Source organism: Lissotriton helveticus, chromosome 12, assembly GCF_964261635.1.
Source record: "Lissotriton helveticus chromosome 12, aLisHel1.1, whole genome shotgun sequence".
Taxonomy (NCBI): Eukaryota; Metazoa; Chordata; class Amphibia; order Caudata; family Salamandridae; genus Lissotriton; species Lissotriton helveticus.
In genome coordinates, this window is record NC_136073.1 from 137,421,344 (window position 1) to 137,437,862 (window position 16,519).

Below are 16,519 nucleotides of genomic sequence, written 5' to 3' on the forward strand. Positions count from 1 at the left end.
GACTGTCTCCAGTTTCAACATCATGGGTACACCAATCAGTTTGGCTGGGTGTCAGAGAGAACATATGTCTGAAGGATTGCAGGACTTGCCTGCAATCCTGTTGCTGATGTTCAGTGAGGCTGCCACAAAAGACAACACCATCAACTGATCCATCATCAGGATTCTGAGTGAGCAGGTCTGGGAGAGGGTCACTCTCTTCCTCCTGTCCCTCATCTGTGGCCATGAGCAAGCTCATGTCCTTCCTGTCAACATATGCCTTGAGCCTGTTAACATGGAGCACTCTGAGGGGGCTCCTGGGAGTTCCAAGGTCCACCAAGTAGGTAACCTCTCCCTTTTGCTCAATGATGGTGTGGGGCCCAGACCATTTGTCTTTCAGAGCTGCTGGGGCCACTGGCTCCAGCACCCACACCTTCTGTCCTGGCTGGTACACAGTCAGAACAGCATTTTGGTCATGCCAAGCTTTTTGAAGTTCTTGGCTGGCCTCCAGGTTTTTAGATGCCTTCTCCATATACTCAGCCATCCTGGAGCGGAGACCAAGTACATAGTCCACTATGTTGGTTGCAGGTTTTTTGAGAGGTCTCTCCCATCCTTCCTTCACCAAACACAGGGGTCCCCTTACAGGATGCCCATACAGAAGCTCAAAAGGGCTGTAGCCAACCCCCTTCTGTGGGACCTCTCTGTAAGCAAACAAGAGGCAGGGGATCAGGACATCCCATCTTCTCCTAAAAGTTTCAGGTAGCCCATGAATCATCCCTTTGAGGGTCCTGTTGAATCTCTCAACAAGCCCATTGCATTGTGGGTGGTAGGGTGTGGTGAACTTGTAGTTCACACCACACTCCTTCCACATTGCAGTCAGATATCCTGACATGAAGTTTGTACCTCTGTCAGAAACAACCTCCTTAGGGAAGCCCACTCTGGAGAACACTCCAACTAGGGCCCTTGCCACTACAGGTGCTGTAGTGGTCCTAAGTGGAATAGCTTCAGGATACCTGGTGGCATGATCCACTACCACCAGTATAAACTTGTGCCCTGATGCTGTCTGGGGTTCCATTGGACCAACAATGTCAATCCCCACCCTTTCAAAGGGAACCCCCACCACAGGTAGTGGTATGAGGGGGGCCTTTGTTGTGCCACCTGACTTACCACTGGCTTGGCAAGTGACACAGGAGCGACAAAACTCCTTGGTATTCTCATTCATATGGGGCCAGTGAAAGTGTGAGACAAGCCTGTCCCAAGTCTTTGTCTGACCTAAATGACCTGCAAGGGGAATCTCATGGGCCAAGGTGAGAAGGAAACCTCTCAGAGACAAGGGGATGACCAGCCTCCTGGTTGCACCAGGCTTGGGGTCTCTTGACTCAGAGTACAGGAGTCCATCTTCCCAGTATACCCTGTGGGCACCTGTGGCATTCCCTGCAGCCTCAGCAGCAGCCTGCTGTCTGAGGGGTTCAAGGGAAGGGCAGTCTAACTGTGCCTTCCCCAGGTCTGCTCTGGAGGGTCCCCCTGAGCCCAGAAACTCAACTTGATCAAGTTCAAGCTCTTTAGCCTCAGTTTCCCTCAGTTTTCTCAGATCAGCCTCCTCAGAGACTTGATCCTCAACCTGGGGCAAGGGGGAAGGCAAAGCCTTACCCTTACTGCTCTTCTTCTTGGAAGGTGTCTGGTCCATAATTTCAGGATCCAGCACCTGTTCAGTGGGGCATTTTCTGGCCTGTGACCTAGTCACAGCAAGCACATGTGCTGGCAAGCCTAACATTTCCATGTGAGTCCTCTGCTCCACTTCTGACCATTGTGATGACTCCAAATCATTGCCCAACAAACAATCAACTGGGAGGTCTGAACTGACTACAACTTTCTTTTGTCCCTTCACTCCACCCCAGGAGAAAGCCACAATTGCCACACTATGACTAGTAGTGACATTGCTGGCATTGGTCACCAGGAAATCAGTACCTGGCATGATCTGTCCAGGGTTCACAAAGTTAGGTGTCACCATGGTGACACTGGCACAAGTGTCCCTATAGGCCTGAGACATTTTGCCATTAATCAAAGGCGTCTGCCTGTATTTGCCCAAAGTATTGGGACTTATCTCAGGGGATATATCCATATCCCCTGTACAGACAAGGACAGCCTGAGTGAGTGTGCCAACTAAGTTGTCAGACCCCTCAGTTCCCAAGGTTAACCCAACTAATGCCTTGCTTGGGAGGTACACTACCACTACTGACTGTACTAGGGGGTGCAGTTGCCTTAGGGGCTGTAGTGGCAGGAGTTTGTCCTCCTCTTTTGGTGCACTCACTAAACCAGTGAGATTTACTTTTGCAGTACTGGCACCACCTTTTTGACTGGCCTTCTTGAGTCTTCTTCTTCTGGGAAGCCTGACCCCCACCCTCTTTGGTTTGTTGGGGACCTGGTGAAGACTTCTGGTCATTTTGTTCACTCTTGGCATTACCCTTCTGGTCTGCTTTCTTCTGACCACCCTGGTTCTGGTTCTGGTTCTGCTTGATCCTTGTCCTGACCCATTTGTCTGCCTTCTTTCCCAATTCTTGGGGAGAGGTCAGATCTGAATCAACAAGGTGCTGGTGCAAAAACTGGTTATGACAATTGTTTAAAATCTGTTCTCTCATCATAAGATTATACAATCCTGTGTAATCTGTAACCTTGCTACCCAGCAACCAGCCCTCCAAAGCCTTAGTGGCACTATCCACAAAGTCAGACCAGTCCTGAGACTGAGTTTTCTGGGTGTCTCTGAACAGCAACCTGTACTGCTCAGTGGTTAAACCAAACCCATCAATCAGTGCATTTTTCAGGACCTGGTAATCATTAGCATCCTCCACTCTTGTAGTGAGGAGCTTATCTCTACCTTTACCATCAAAGGAGAGCCACAGTATAGCTGCCCACTGACTTCGGGGAATGCACTGCACAGTGCAGGCCCTCTCCAAAGCAGCCATCCATTTCTGGATATCATCCCCTTGCTTAAAGGGGGGCACTATCTTAGTCAGGTGTTTAGTATCTAAACCCTTCTCTCTATCTCTTGGGAGATTGCTGCCACCAGTGGGAGGTAGCCCACTCATCTGCGGCTCTCTAGCAAAGGCAAGCTTTTCTTTGGCCAGGGCAAGTTCTTCCCTTTCAATCCTCAGAGCAGCCTGTCTCATTCTAGCTTCATGCTCTATTCTCTGAGGGGAAGTCACTCTCCTCTGTGGAGAGTTTCTCCTCCTCTGGGAAGAGGCATTAGAGTGCAGAGATCTATTGGAGTCCCTAGAAAGAGATCTATCTCTCCTAACTCCAAGGTTAGGCCCACTTCGGGTTAGTACTGGGGGGCCCCCAGATCCTAGCCCAAGTAAGTCTAAGTTGGCCCTGGTTAGCCTTCTGACTACCTCAAGACCTTTGTCTACCTCATCCCCAGAGAGTTCCTCTTGATCCTCCTCCTCAACTGCAGTAGCAGTGTTGGGGAGGTCTGGATCCCCAGAGGTTCCCTCTAAGGCTGGCATATTCTCATGTAACTGAGAAATCTTTCTGGCATCATATGTCTCTAAGAGACCTATCAGAAAGGGAATGGTGGGGTTAGACCCCTGCTTCAGTTTCCTGGAGGTACAGACTTGTCTCATCTCCTGAAAACTGAGAGCTGCATATCTTGAAGTGACCTGTGGAGGGTCAACACTGACCAGGGGAGTCTCAGTAGATTCTCCCTGGGTAGACATGCTTTTCTAGTGAGGTGTAAGTGGTGCACTTACCTACACTATGTGTTTGCCTACTGATCCCTTGCTAGAGTTGTAGTTTAAGGTGTGCTAGGCCCTAGGAGCTACAACAGCTGGTTCAGTAGAACTCAGAGTATTCTAAGCTAAGTTATATGTACCTTTAGTACTTATGTGATCTTTCACAAGATATTCTTAGGATATGTGTGGTAAAACAACAGCAAGCTCAAATCCCAACCGCTGCTCACCAATGTGAGAAGTTGGCCTGATGTGCAGTGTTCACTATTCTAGTGATCACTATATATCAGTCCAAACAACCCTTATTGATGATTGGTTGTAAGTCAACCTTATAGACCAGCTATCCTAGTAGCATGGATACGAGCAGTCTAAGGCTAAGACTCTAGAGGGCGTGTTAAGCCAGCTGTTTTACCATCACATTACCCCTTGAACACCCAGTGAAAGGACATCACACAAGTGTTATGAAAATAAACAATGTATTTATTAGAATCACAACAACCCTGTACTCTTTATGAGGACAGGGTGCTAAGCACACAACAAAACTCTTACGAAAATACTTAAGTTAGCAAAGTATTTACAAATGCCCGAGGGGCACGAAAAACCATATACTTTAAAAGTGGAATGCGAAATTACTAGCAGGTAAGTACAGTACTAATAGGCTTTGGAATCGCTAGGACTTGACTAGGGAATCGTTAGATTACTTCTAGGAGACCTAGGGGACTCGGGTGCAGAGTGTGCACTCTCACGCGGGATGCGGGACAAAGTCTATGGAAGCTAGTAACGCTAAAGTTAGTGTTCACGGGCGAACCCGACCTGGTAGGGAGAAAACGACAGTGGATCCTGACCCTTGGATAGTGAGGCTATGCTGGGGCACCGAAATGCCGAAGTTACCTAGCCCAGGGGCTGCAGCTGCATAGGTCTCAAAAGACGTCGGGAATCCTCGTTGCCGGACCAGGAGCCTGGAAGAAAGATGCTGGCAGGCGACCAGTGAAGATAGTTCGAGTTGATCCAAGCCTGGATCTGGAAGATGGATGACACCTGAAAGCAGAGGGGACCAAGTTCGTGACTACTAGCCAGTAGTCAGTGGGCACCAGGAGGGCACCGGATGGCAGTCACCTCGACTAGGTGAGTGGGTGACGCTGGCTCTGCAGATCTCACGGACCAGGAGGCGTTGTCGGCGACCAGGATGGAGAGGCGAGCTGTGCCACGATGGATGAAGCTGTCGGCGTCGAAGTTACCCAGGATTGGGCAACAAGCCTTGGCTAATTCAAGCCCACGCGGTGGACTCAAAATGGCGTCTTGAGTGGACCAGGAGGGTCCGGGGTGCTCCTCTTCGGAAAGGGAGCAAGGGCCAGTCTGGAGCAACCAGACCAGCAGCAGTTATGTCGTCGGGCGTCGTTCAGAAGGCCACAAGCCAGCGGGCTAGTAGCCAAACAACGCGGTGAGCAGCAAAAAGCAGAAGGACCCCACGCAGATCGTGGAGATGCTGGGAGGCTGCACTTCGGTGCTGGAGCTGCTCAGGGTCGGGGCTTCTAGGACCCCAAAGCACTCACCAGGAAATTACTCGGCGGGCTTGCTGTGCAGAAGTCGTGCAGTCTTGCAGATGGCCGGTCCCTCGAGGTCTCGTCGCACCCACGGTTCTCAGCTGGGCTGTAGAGGTGGGTAGAGGTCAGAGGTGCCAGGGAAGCCGGTTCTCGTCGAGCTGGGCAGTCGGATTCCGGAGGAAGGACTTGCAGCAGACCGCAGTGTTCTTTAGATGGTGCCTACGGATGCAGGGTGACTACTCCTTAGTCACAAGGGAGAAATCTTAGGAAGAAGTCTTGAGTTCCTTTCGTGGAAAGTAGTTTCAGGATTCAAAGATGATCTAATTTGGAAGGGGGCCTGCTCCTACCTTTATCTGGGAAAAGAGGGCTGGCACGCGACTAAGTCCTGCCCTATGGGTGGGACCAGGAGGGGGGTGGTTACACCCCTCTCCTTTGGCGGGCTTTCCCCAGGCCAGGGGCTGGAGTGCCCCTGGAACTGGTTTCAGCCGGCCTATGCACAGTGAGCACCGGGGTGCCACTTGCAGTCACCTTCCTCTGTAGCCCTGCCTACCTGGAATACACAAAACCCTGTCTGGGACGGTGCTGGCACCGCCCCTGGCAGGAAACCCTTTGTCCTTGCCTCCTGCTCTGGGAGGACTCCCAGCAGTAGGAGGGCAGACTTGTGTCTCGGTGGCAGCATCCATTTTGTGGATGCTAAGGCTCTGTCTGACTTTAACCGGGGTTAGGGGTTACATATATGTCGGGTCCCTCTAGAAGGGTGGAATGCTAACCCCGTCGCCAGAATTGGCGAGGGGTTAGTATTCCAATTCGTATGACACCTTACTCGACATGTTTTGATAAAGCGATACCAGAGTTGGCATATAACCGCGAGGATTATAATGCACTTAAGAGTATATGGTATGCGATATCATGGAAACGGCTAAGGGATGGATCCCGAAAGCCGCAGACAGGCTCAGCTCATGCCAGAGCACCATCTCACACGATTCCAAGCACTCTGCCTTCAGGATTGTTAAGGCCTGCCATAGGAGTGACTGATAGGAGATCTGTGTGTCCATTTTAGGGTTAGATATAGGTATACTATATCTAAAGCAAAGGGTGAGTACACCACCTTGCCCCAGCTGTCGTGCAGCCAGTTGTGTCAGTTTAGTTAGTCAGCCCAGGGGTGGCATAATACATGCTTCAGCCCCTGGGATACTTCTGGGTACACCTCAGCCCTGGGTACAGGGACTTGGAGAGGGCCCAGTGCCAATTCAGTACCTGAGTACAATTTGGATAGAGAGAACAGCTAGGCTGTGGGTCTGATTAGCAGGCCCACAGCCAGGGAAAGTCGTAAACCAGTGCAGCAAAAAGCAAAAATCTGGGTGATCATAGGATTGCAGACCCTACTCTCCTACACCTGGGACACAGCACTTCACGATGCTCAAACCTTTGATAAAAGCTATTTGCTGAAACGCGTCAGGTGCATCGTGCCTGAGGCTGCCTGTGCTGATTGAAATAAAAGCTGTTATATCCGGATCCGGGCTCTGGCGCATTTCTTTGTCAGATGTTAATTGGCGGGAAGCGCTGTCTCCCGTCTTAGTCAGAGCCGCCCTGCATGGGTCGGAGGTCCCCGACGACAGCATCTTTTTGGAACATTATTGATGGGGGACATGACCCGCCCATCCTGCTGCAAGCTTTGAGGATTTCCGGGCGATTTTTGCAGTACTGGATGGGAAAGGGGGCCGAGGGAGATGACTCTCTGCTTGGCAGGCTCCGGACAAAGCGCTTATGGACATTTGTGTGGCAACAATTCAGACTTTTGTGCACCAGCTTTCTGTCCTGCCATACTTACCTGCAACAGCATGTCTGGTTCGTATGTGGTGAAACTTCATTGTGATTACACAGGCATTCCACAGAGGCCCAAGATGAATTATGGGAAATGTAGTATGGGAGCCATCAGTTATGTGATTTTTTACGAACATTAATCACACCTGGGACACAGCACTTCACGATGCTCAAACCTTTGATAAAAGCTATTTGCTGAAACGCGTCAGGTGCATCGTGCCTGAGGCTGCCTGCGCTGATTGAAATAAAAGCTGTTATATCCGGATCCGGGCTCTGGCGCATTTCTTTGTCAGATGTTAATTGGCGGGAAGCGCTGTCTCCCGTCTTAGTCAGAGCCGCCCTGCATGGGTCGGAGGTCCCCGACGACAGCATCTTTTTGGAACATTATTGATGGGGGACATGACCCGCCCGTCCTGCTGCAAGCTTTGAGGATTTCCGGGCGATTTTTGCAGTACTGGATGGGAAAGGAAGCCGAGGGAGATGACTCTCTTCTTGGCAGGCTCCGGACAAAGCGCTTATGGACATTTGTGTGGCAACAATTCAGACTTTTGTGCACCAGCTTTCTGTCTTGCCATACTTACCTGCAACAGCATGTCTGGTTCGTATGTGGTGAAACTTCATTGAGATTACACAGGCATTCCACAGCGGCCCAAGATGAATTATGGGAAATGTAGTATGGGAGCCATCAGTTATGTGATTTTTTACGAACATTAATCACACCTGGGACACAGCACTTCACGATGCTCAAACCTTTCATAAAAGCTATTTGCTGAAACGCGTCAGGTGCATCGTGCCTGAGGCTGCCTGCGCTGATTGAAATAAAAGCTGTTATATACGGATCCGGGCTCTGGCGCATTTCTTTGTCAGATGTTAATTGGCAGGAAGCGCTGTCTCCCGTCTTAGTCAGAGCCGCCCTGCATGGGTCGGAGGTCCCCGACGACAGCATCTTTTTGGAACAATATATATATATATATATATATATATATATATATATATATATATTTAATATATTACATAATGTATACAATTCTTTATCAACTAAATAACTAATTATACATTTATAATAAAAATAATGATTCATTAATTATAATTAATTTACTTCCCACCCTATACACCTTCCAAACCTACAACTCACACCTGAAACATACCTTAAAACATGTAATTATACAATTAATATAAATAATTATGGATAAATAATTCATATTATTAAAAAAGTAATTATGAATTCATTATAATTTCCTTTCTCCCTTATACCACTACATAACCCAAAACCCACACCTGAAACTTAACTTCACAAAACAAATATTGTACAATTAACATAACTAATTATAAATTAAATAAATAATATTGTATAAAAATTAGTTATTTATTCATAATAATTAATTTACCTCATACTCTATAAACCTACAAAACCCAAAACACACACCTAAAACTCAACTTTAAAATAATTATACAATTACCTGAAATAATTATCAATTAAATAATATTAATTAAAATTAATTATTAATTGATTATAATTAGTTTATTTTTCACCCTGTATCCCTAAAAACATTAAAAAAGCTACAGTACTAAAAATGATTTTAAAAATGTTAAACTACTAAAAATGTACAAACTATATTAAGCAGCATTAACAATATTTATACAAACAATATATAACATATCAAATTAAAATATATCAACATAAAAATAATAAAACATCGATATTATTCACATGAAAAATTTTAACATCGATATTAACAACATAGATATTTTTGCAATCAATATGTACACTGCTATATTTTTAACATTGATATTACTTACTGTAAAATCGATATACTTGTCAACAATATTCTTGCTGATGATATTTCTGTATGACAATATTTCCAACACGATATTTCTGTAGGACAACATTAAAATGTCAATATTTTGCCTGAATGCCCTTATTTATCATTCCTTAATCATTTATAGTGGAGGAAAATCAGGATTAGGCTGTGTTTCAGAATTCTCAGGCTCATGTGAAGAAGCAACATGTTTGCGCTTGCAGGGGCGCTGAGAGTGCTCCGTGTCTTTTGTAAACTCAAAGCCCAAAGGCACCATTCCTGGTTTCTATAGTACCAAAGTTCCCTTCTGGTGCCTTTTCTTGCAATGGTTGACAATAGAAAAGGAACATTCAGCACTCTTCACATCTCGCAAAGTAAGCATAACAGATGATGTGTTGCTAGAGCATCAGCATTCTTTACAGTCAGCATATTCCTATGTGACCCAAAATTAAACTCTCAAACAGGGTTGTGGTGAACGCATGACAATATGTATGGGCATAAGGGTTTGCAGAAGCATGGCCGCCATAACTCTTCAAAAAGTTAAAACCAAAGAAATAATATTCCAAAGGATGGCGAAGCAGGCCTTTTGCGTAGCTGAAAATGATAGTAAGTGACAGTACGGACGACAGAACAAAAATCTGCAAGTGCTTGGGGGTGAGATTGTTTCACTTCCCTCCATCCAGTGGTGTTGGAACTATTTTCAGAGTGGGTCACCTGCCATCAGTGATACATCACTGAAGTCATAGGGCTCCTGAAAAATCCAAGTGTCACACAAAGAATAAGTGTAGCAAATGGGCCATGCCAATTCAGCATCAGAGTGGAAAGGATGTGTTCTTTACAGCCTGTAGTGCAATTGGAGCAAACTGTCACAAATAAATTACTAAAGCATGGTGTGGTAGTGCACTATAATTTAGAAACACCCCAGTTTTAGATGAAATGGAAACTAAAATTTCACAGACATGCAGTTTTGCTGATACAACTATGTGTGGCACAAACAAAGGCTAATGTGTTGAATGTCAGCGAGTATTTATTATTTGTGAATCAATGAGTAAAGTGTCTTGATTTGATTTAATCCTATTAACACCTTTGTTTTCATTGTACTTCAAATTTATTTAAAAAGTGCTTTTTTGGTGCTTTTCCTAACTAGAGATATATATATTTTTTAATATTTCTACAGTTCATTTAAAGGTATTTAAATGTTGTTGTATGTTAGAAACACATAGACATCCTACAGCCTTTCCTTTCACACCCTCTGTATGCCAGGCAAGATTGTCACATATTCATATTTCATTTTACAAAATCTTACAAAATTACAGTAAGAGAAAGAAAAGTAAACCCCAATTTCCATTTTGAAAGAATAGGCAGCAATTTGTCAGAAGCAGCCTCTTGTTTGACCTATGTCTTTGAACTCACAGCAAATGTGACAAGTTGGAAAAAAAGGGCCTTATTATGATGGCAGTCGGATCAGAACCGGTTGCAGTCTGACTGACATCTGGAGCCACAGTCTGACCACAGCATTATGTGTGGCAGTTGGAGGCAGCGGGTGGAGGGACCTACTAATGCTTCCAACTGGCTCAGGGAGCCTGTCCGACTATCGGTCGAAATATAATATCCTACAATAGGGTGGTGACTGCTCAGGCACCACCGTACGGATTATGATGGCCCTTTCAGATTGCCTTTCAATGGCGGTCCGGCCGCCATTGAAAGAAATCGGAAACAGAATTTGGAGGGCCCGAGCAGGGCACCCCTCCCTCTGCGGTCTGTGCTATGTGGCCTGAGGGACACCTGTGGTGCCTCCCCAAACTTCCATAACCCGTGTTACAGTCTAATTTTTGCTGCTGACGCACACTCCCACAAGCATTATCGGCTTTAAATCTTGTCGATGACGTGGCCGCGCTGTGGCACTTTTCTCCCGCTCTGATCCTGGTCAGAAGCAAGAGTCCCTTTTTAAAAATTGTTGTGATTGCGTTTTTAAAACTGTTTGAAAAATGTCCTTACCTACACCTTATCCTTTGTTGGGGGCACTCTGAGCTGATTGAAAGGCTCTGTGGGAACTTCTGCTTTGTGTTTGGGGAAATTTAAGTTAGCGCTCTAGTTTTTCCTGCTGATCCGCACTCACGCAAGCATTATCAGCTTTAAATCTCGTCGATGACGCGGCCGCGCTGTGGCACTTTTCTCTCTCTCTGATCCTTGTCAGAAGTGAGAGTCTCTTTTTAAAAATTGTTGTGATTGTGTTTTTAAAACTGTTTGAAAAATGTCCTTACCTACACCTTATTTTTTCTTGGGGGAACTCTCAGCTGGTTGAAAGGCTCTGTGGGAACTTCCACTTTGTGTTTGGGGAAATTTAAGTTAGCGCTCTAGTTTTCATGCTGACGCGCACTCACGCACGCATTATCGGCTTTAAATCAAGCCGATGATGCCTCTGCGCAGCGGGCGCGCCGAAGGTGTGCCAAAGGCAAGACCGTCTGCACCCGTCTGCGCCAAGCCGGGGCTAGGGGCCAGAACCCCTGTCCAACCCCCCTCAGACAAGTACAGTTATGATAGGGAGTAGCTTTTCAGAGTTAAGGGTGAGATCAGGAGTAAGTGTGTGCATAGTTTGTCTTTAGACGAGGAGAATATATGTTGCCCTTTATGTAGCTATAATTTTAAGCCAGTCCAGGTTGCCCTCCATTGACTACCGGTAAGGGTAAAGCAAAATGTATTTCCATTATTTTACTTAACTGTCGCTCCCTTCAAAAACATTCTATTCAAATTCACCTACTTCTCGAGGAGAGGAGACCGGATGCAATCTTTCTCACAGAAACATGGATTACTAAGGATTCTGATGCTGATATAGTTCAAGATCTCCCTCAAATTACGCCATTTTTAGGCAAGATCGTGCCAATGGTCGTGGCGGGGGAATTGCTGTTATTTGTAAAGATATCTATAGATGTAGAGCCACTAGCGGCCATTTATCTGATTGTGAAAGCCTTTCTTTTGGCATAAGCTTCTCTCCGACCTATACTTTTTGTGGGATTCTTATATATCGCCCACCAGGACCGCTGGGTAATTTTTGTAAAGATCTCCCAGATGTAGCTACCAATGAGGCGAGTTTTTCGTCCAATTTTTCCATCTTGGGCAATCTGAATTTACACTTTGAGGATCTTGACTCTCCTCCTGTTCAGGACCTTATTGAATGTCTCGAAACATTTCAATGCAAGCAAATAGTGACTGGCCCTACTCATAATTTGGGGCATTTGCTTGATCCCTTATTGACAAATCTCACAGATATTACTTTGGTTGAGTCCATTGCGTTTCCTTGGTCCGATCATTTCCTATTATCTTTTATTTGGACCCCTCAAGAGTCATTACAGCCTTTCGTAGAACTAAAAAAATTGGCCGCATATGGTCTAAGCTTTCAGTGGAAAAATGGGCAACTAATCTTATAGATTCCACTCATATTCCTCATTCTAACCCCACGAGGGCGAATGAGAATTTTAACAATTGGCTGGAGTCCTCTCTTGACCTAGTTCTCCCAAAGAAAGAGCTTTGCCATCGAGTAGGTCCGAATAAGAAAGCTTGGTATACTCATACTCTGAGACAGCTCAAAAAAGCATGTAAACAATTTGAAAGGAAATGGATTAAGGACTTCACAGTAATACGTAAGGGCAAATATAGAGAGGCAATTAAGCTCTACAAAATGAAATAAAAGCTGCCCAAGCCAGCTATTATCATGGAAAAATTATTTCAGCATCTAACGCTCCTCTGGAAATTTTTACAATTATGTAATCTCTTCTCACCCCCTAGTTCCCCTATTGGCGGTGATAATGCTTTCAATTGTTGTGAGGAGTTAGCAAGTTTCTTTCTCCACTAAAGTTTATAACATCTATTCTACTTTTCAGGAAAAGACCTTATATACAAATATTTTACTGCCTCCACAACAAGCTATGCTGGAATAATTTCCTCCGCTCACCCTGTCCTTACTGCAGGATCTTCTGAAGCAGCCGAAATCAGGATCTCCTGCAGACCCTGCTACCCCGGCCACTCTGAATTTGGTCTCAGAGATAATTTGCCCAGTTATGCAGGATGTAATAAATGCTTCTCTTTTAATGGCCAGGTTCCCTGTCTTTGGAAATATGCAAAAATTAGGGCCCTCTTAAAAAAGAGCAATTTAGACCCAGAGGATTGGGCTAATTATCACCCCATCTCTTTACTGCCAGGAATTAGTAAATTAACAGAAGAATATGTGAATTCCTTATTGATAGCTCATCTTGAGGAAAATGACTACCTCCACCCTACTCAGACCGCATTCAGGCGTCATCAGGGCACGGAGACTGCCCTTCTTGCCGTGGTCGAAGAATCAAGAAAGATCTTGGACAACGGAGGCTGCACTGCTATTATTTTATTCGATCTCAGCGCAGCCTTCGATACTGTGAACGATCATATCCCGATCCAAAGACTCAGGGAGGTGGGAGTTGCAGGCACTGCCTTAAAATGGCTACAGTCCTTTCTGACAGACAGATCATTCGCTGAAGGAGCCCTCTCAAAGCAAATACCTTTGCAGTATGGAGTTCCCCAGGGATCGTCACTGAGTCCTACCATGTTTAACATCTACTTGAGGCCTTTGGCGGGGGTGGTACTTCCCTGGGTAATCCATACTGTTACTTATGCTGATGACACCCAATTGGTGGTGTCTTAGTCGGCAAGATAAATCTGAGCAGGGTTTAGCTGCATGCCTTGCAAAGTTATCTGAATGGATGGACCTGCCTTTTTTAAGTTAAATGGGGCCAATACAGAAATTATGATCTTGGGCCATGCCTCCCCCAACAATTTAGATCTTATGTGGCCCAGCTATCTTGGCTCTCCACCTGCTCCAAAGAAACAAATTAAGAGTTTGGGCATCTGGTTGGATTGCAACCTGAACCTTACTGCTCAAGCATGTAAAGTTGCTGGGACCTGTTATGGTCTTCTTAGGTGGATACGTAAGATCCTTCCCCTGCTCCCTTTGATGCCAGGCGGATGTTGGTTTAAGCCCTCATTTTGTCTTGGCTGAACTATGCAAATGCAGTCTATTTGGGTGCACCACAGTGAACTATTAAGAGATTACAGATTGCCCAGAATTGCGCGACTCGTCTTTTGTTGAACATCCCTAAACGTAATTCTGTTAAGTTGGCAAATGGTTGGCTGCACTGGCTCCCTGTTCAAGAAAGAATCAGGTTCAAGGCCATGTGTATTGTCCACAAGTCCATCTCTGGTAATGGTCCCTCTTTGATTCAGCCCATGGTACAACTTTACCGCACCAAGAGGACTTTAAGATCCAATAATAAGCGACTGCTTGCAGTCTCTAGGATGAAACGGGCTCGGACTGCAGGGCGGCGGTTTTCTTATAATGCAGCCAAACCTTAGAACCAGCTCCCAGATTTCATTTGTCTTGAATCTGACCATCGTAGATTCAGGAAGCAGCTGAAGACTTTTCTCTTTCCGTGATCAGTGGTGATTGATTGGTGTCACAGGAAGCGCTGGGATGCCCTTGGGTAGCCATGCGCTATACAAGTGCGTATTCATTCATTCATTCACAGTCACCACATGGTGCATGGCACACAATGCATGGATGTTTGCAAACATCCATTTAAAAAAAAAAAAATATTTCAACAATTTTTATTAGAAAACAAAATGTTATACAATGCAGAGAAAGAGAAGGCAATGTAGGACATTGTTATTGTGCTGTTGCAGTTACATTTGGCTTACACAATATATGTTAAGGCATCAAAAAACGAAAATAACTATTCGTGGCCCATTGCTTTACTAGAGTGGAGACATATTGCATTACCTTCGAGCAAGGAAAAAGAAAGGTAATGCGGCTTGAGCTGCTGCCCATTTTTGGCCGCAGCGCAAGCCACAATGGAAAAATTAATATTTCTGACCACCTCATGGGCGGTCGAAACCTAATTTGTCGGGCGAAACCACCGACTACTAGTTGGTCGGTTTCCATTCTGAGACCATGTCGGCGGCATCATAATCAAGGTCACAATTTAAAGGCATATTTATTGGTAATTCACATTCTGAAATGCAGCATGGCTATTTTGGTGGTCGTGAAGCAACCATCCCACCCCATGTAGCCCTACTTCCTGCACCTACGGACAGCTGGAGATATGGACAAAGAGACTGAGAATATGAGGGGCAGAGAGGCGGGGAGAGAACAAAAATCAGAGATAGGGGAGCTACAAGACAGACAGATAATAGAGAAGTAATTTAAGACTGAGCATAAGGGGATGGAGACGAACTAGGGAGGGTCCACCTATGAAAGCGAGATCTCTTGCTGGTTTAGTGCCTTGAGTCCTCTTTAATGTTTCTAAGCACTTTTACCAATTGACCCGCATTTGGACTAACCTTCATCATTTTGTTGCTTTTGTTACAAAAATGAGTTTTGTCCTGAGATAAGTGGTTTAGGTAATCACAAAGAGCGAGGCTGCTGCACTGTGCTTTACAGACAGTAAAACCCGACACGTGGCTTGAAGCCTGGATATTTTTTTTTAGAAGAGCTCCGACAGCTACTCTGAAAGAATTATGTCGTGAAGTCAACACCCTTTCAAAGAAACCGCAAACCTATACTTAATGTTCTAGTACTGTATAGTTCGAATTTATTTTAAAATTATATAGCAATTTCTAAAGCAAAATAGTAAATTATGATTACTACAAAATGTTAAGCTGCATTGGCCGGGAATCGAAACCGGGCCTCCCGCGTGGCAGGCGAGAATTCTACCACTGAACCACCAATGCCTCACTGTTCTACTTTTGGTGTGATACTAATATATAGCTAATTATGTGACCATATTCAGAACTGATATGTTGTTTGTATTTAACTCTAGTCCATGCATGAGGCTGACAAGACCACAGGGATGGTTATCGTAAAGCACTAATGCTTCATATGAAGAGAGCAGCTATGAAGCTCACATGTACTATGTAACAGGTTCTATCTGTGACCCACCGATGCTTACATAGTACATATGAACCTCAGAGACACAGAAGATGATACAACTTGGCCACCGCTGATGCTGAATCTTTAGATGTAGTCAATGTTAAACCACCCGGGCTGTACCCGAACCAGACAGAAACAAAGATGCTGCACAGTACAACCCATGCCGGAAATGAAGAGAAGTGACAGAACTGACATCCGCAGGCCATGAAAAGACAATGCTTTCTGTACTGAACAGAGACAAGCACCAATGAACCATCGGCCCTTCCTGTATGGTGAGAAGAGACACAGATCACATGCAGCAGACTGGGGGACATTACTAGCACTTTCTCGTGGAGCTGGGGTACACTTTATGGGACGGCCGTCTCTATCCTTATTTAAGGGATAAATGTTTACCCATTAATGTGGACAAGTCTTTAATGCCCGTTTTTGTCTGGGCGAGAAATAAAACAACATTACAGAAAAAAAAATGAAACATCCTTACAGAAAAGGTATATAACACAAGCAAATGTTTCTGCGTTCCGTAAAAACTATGTATATGCAATTACACCGACTACAATATGCAACAGTATATTAAAAGTAAGCTATTAATTAAAACACTCCTTCCCTACTGTAAAACAGCTGTGTCATCATAATAAAATAACTTCTCTTGATTAAAGCTGACATTATCACCACTTGCAAAGTACAAATCATGGG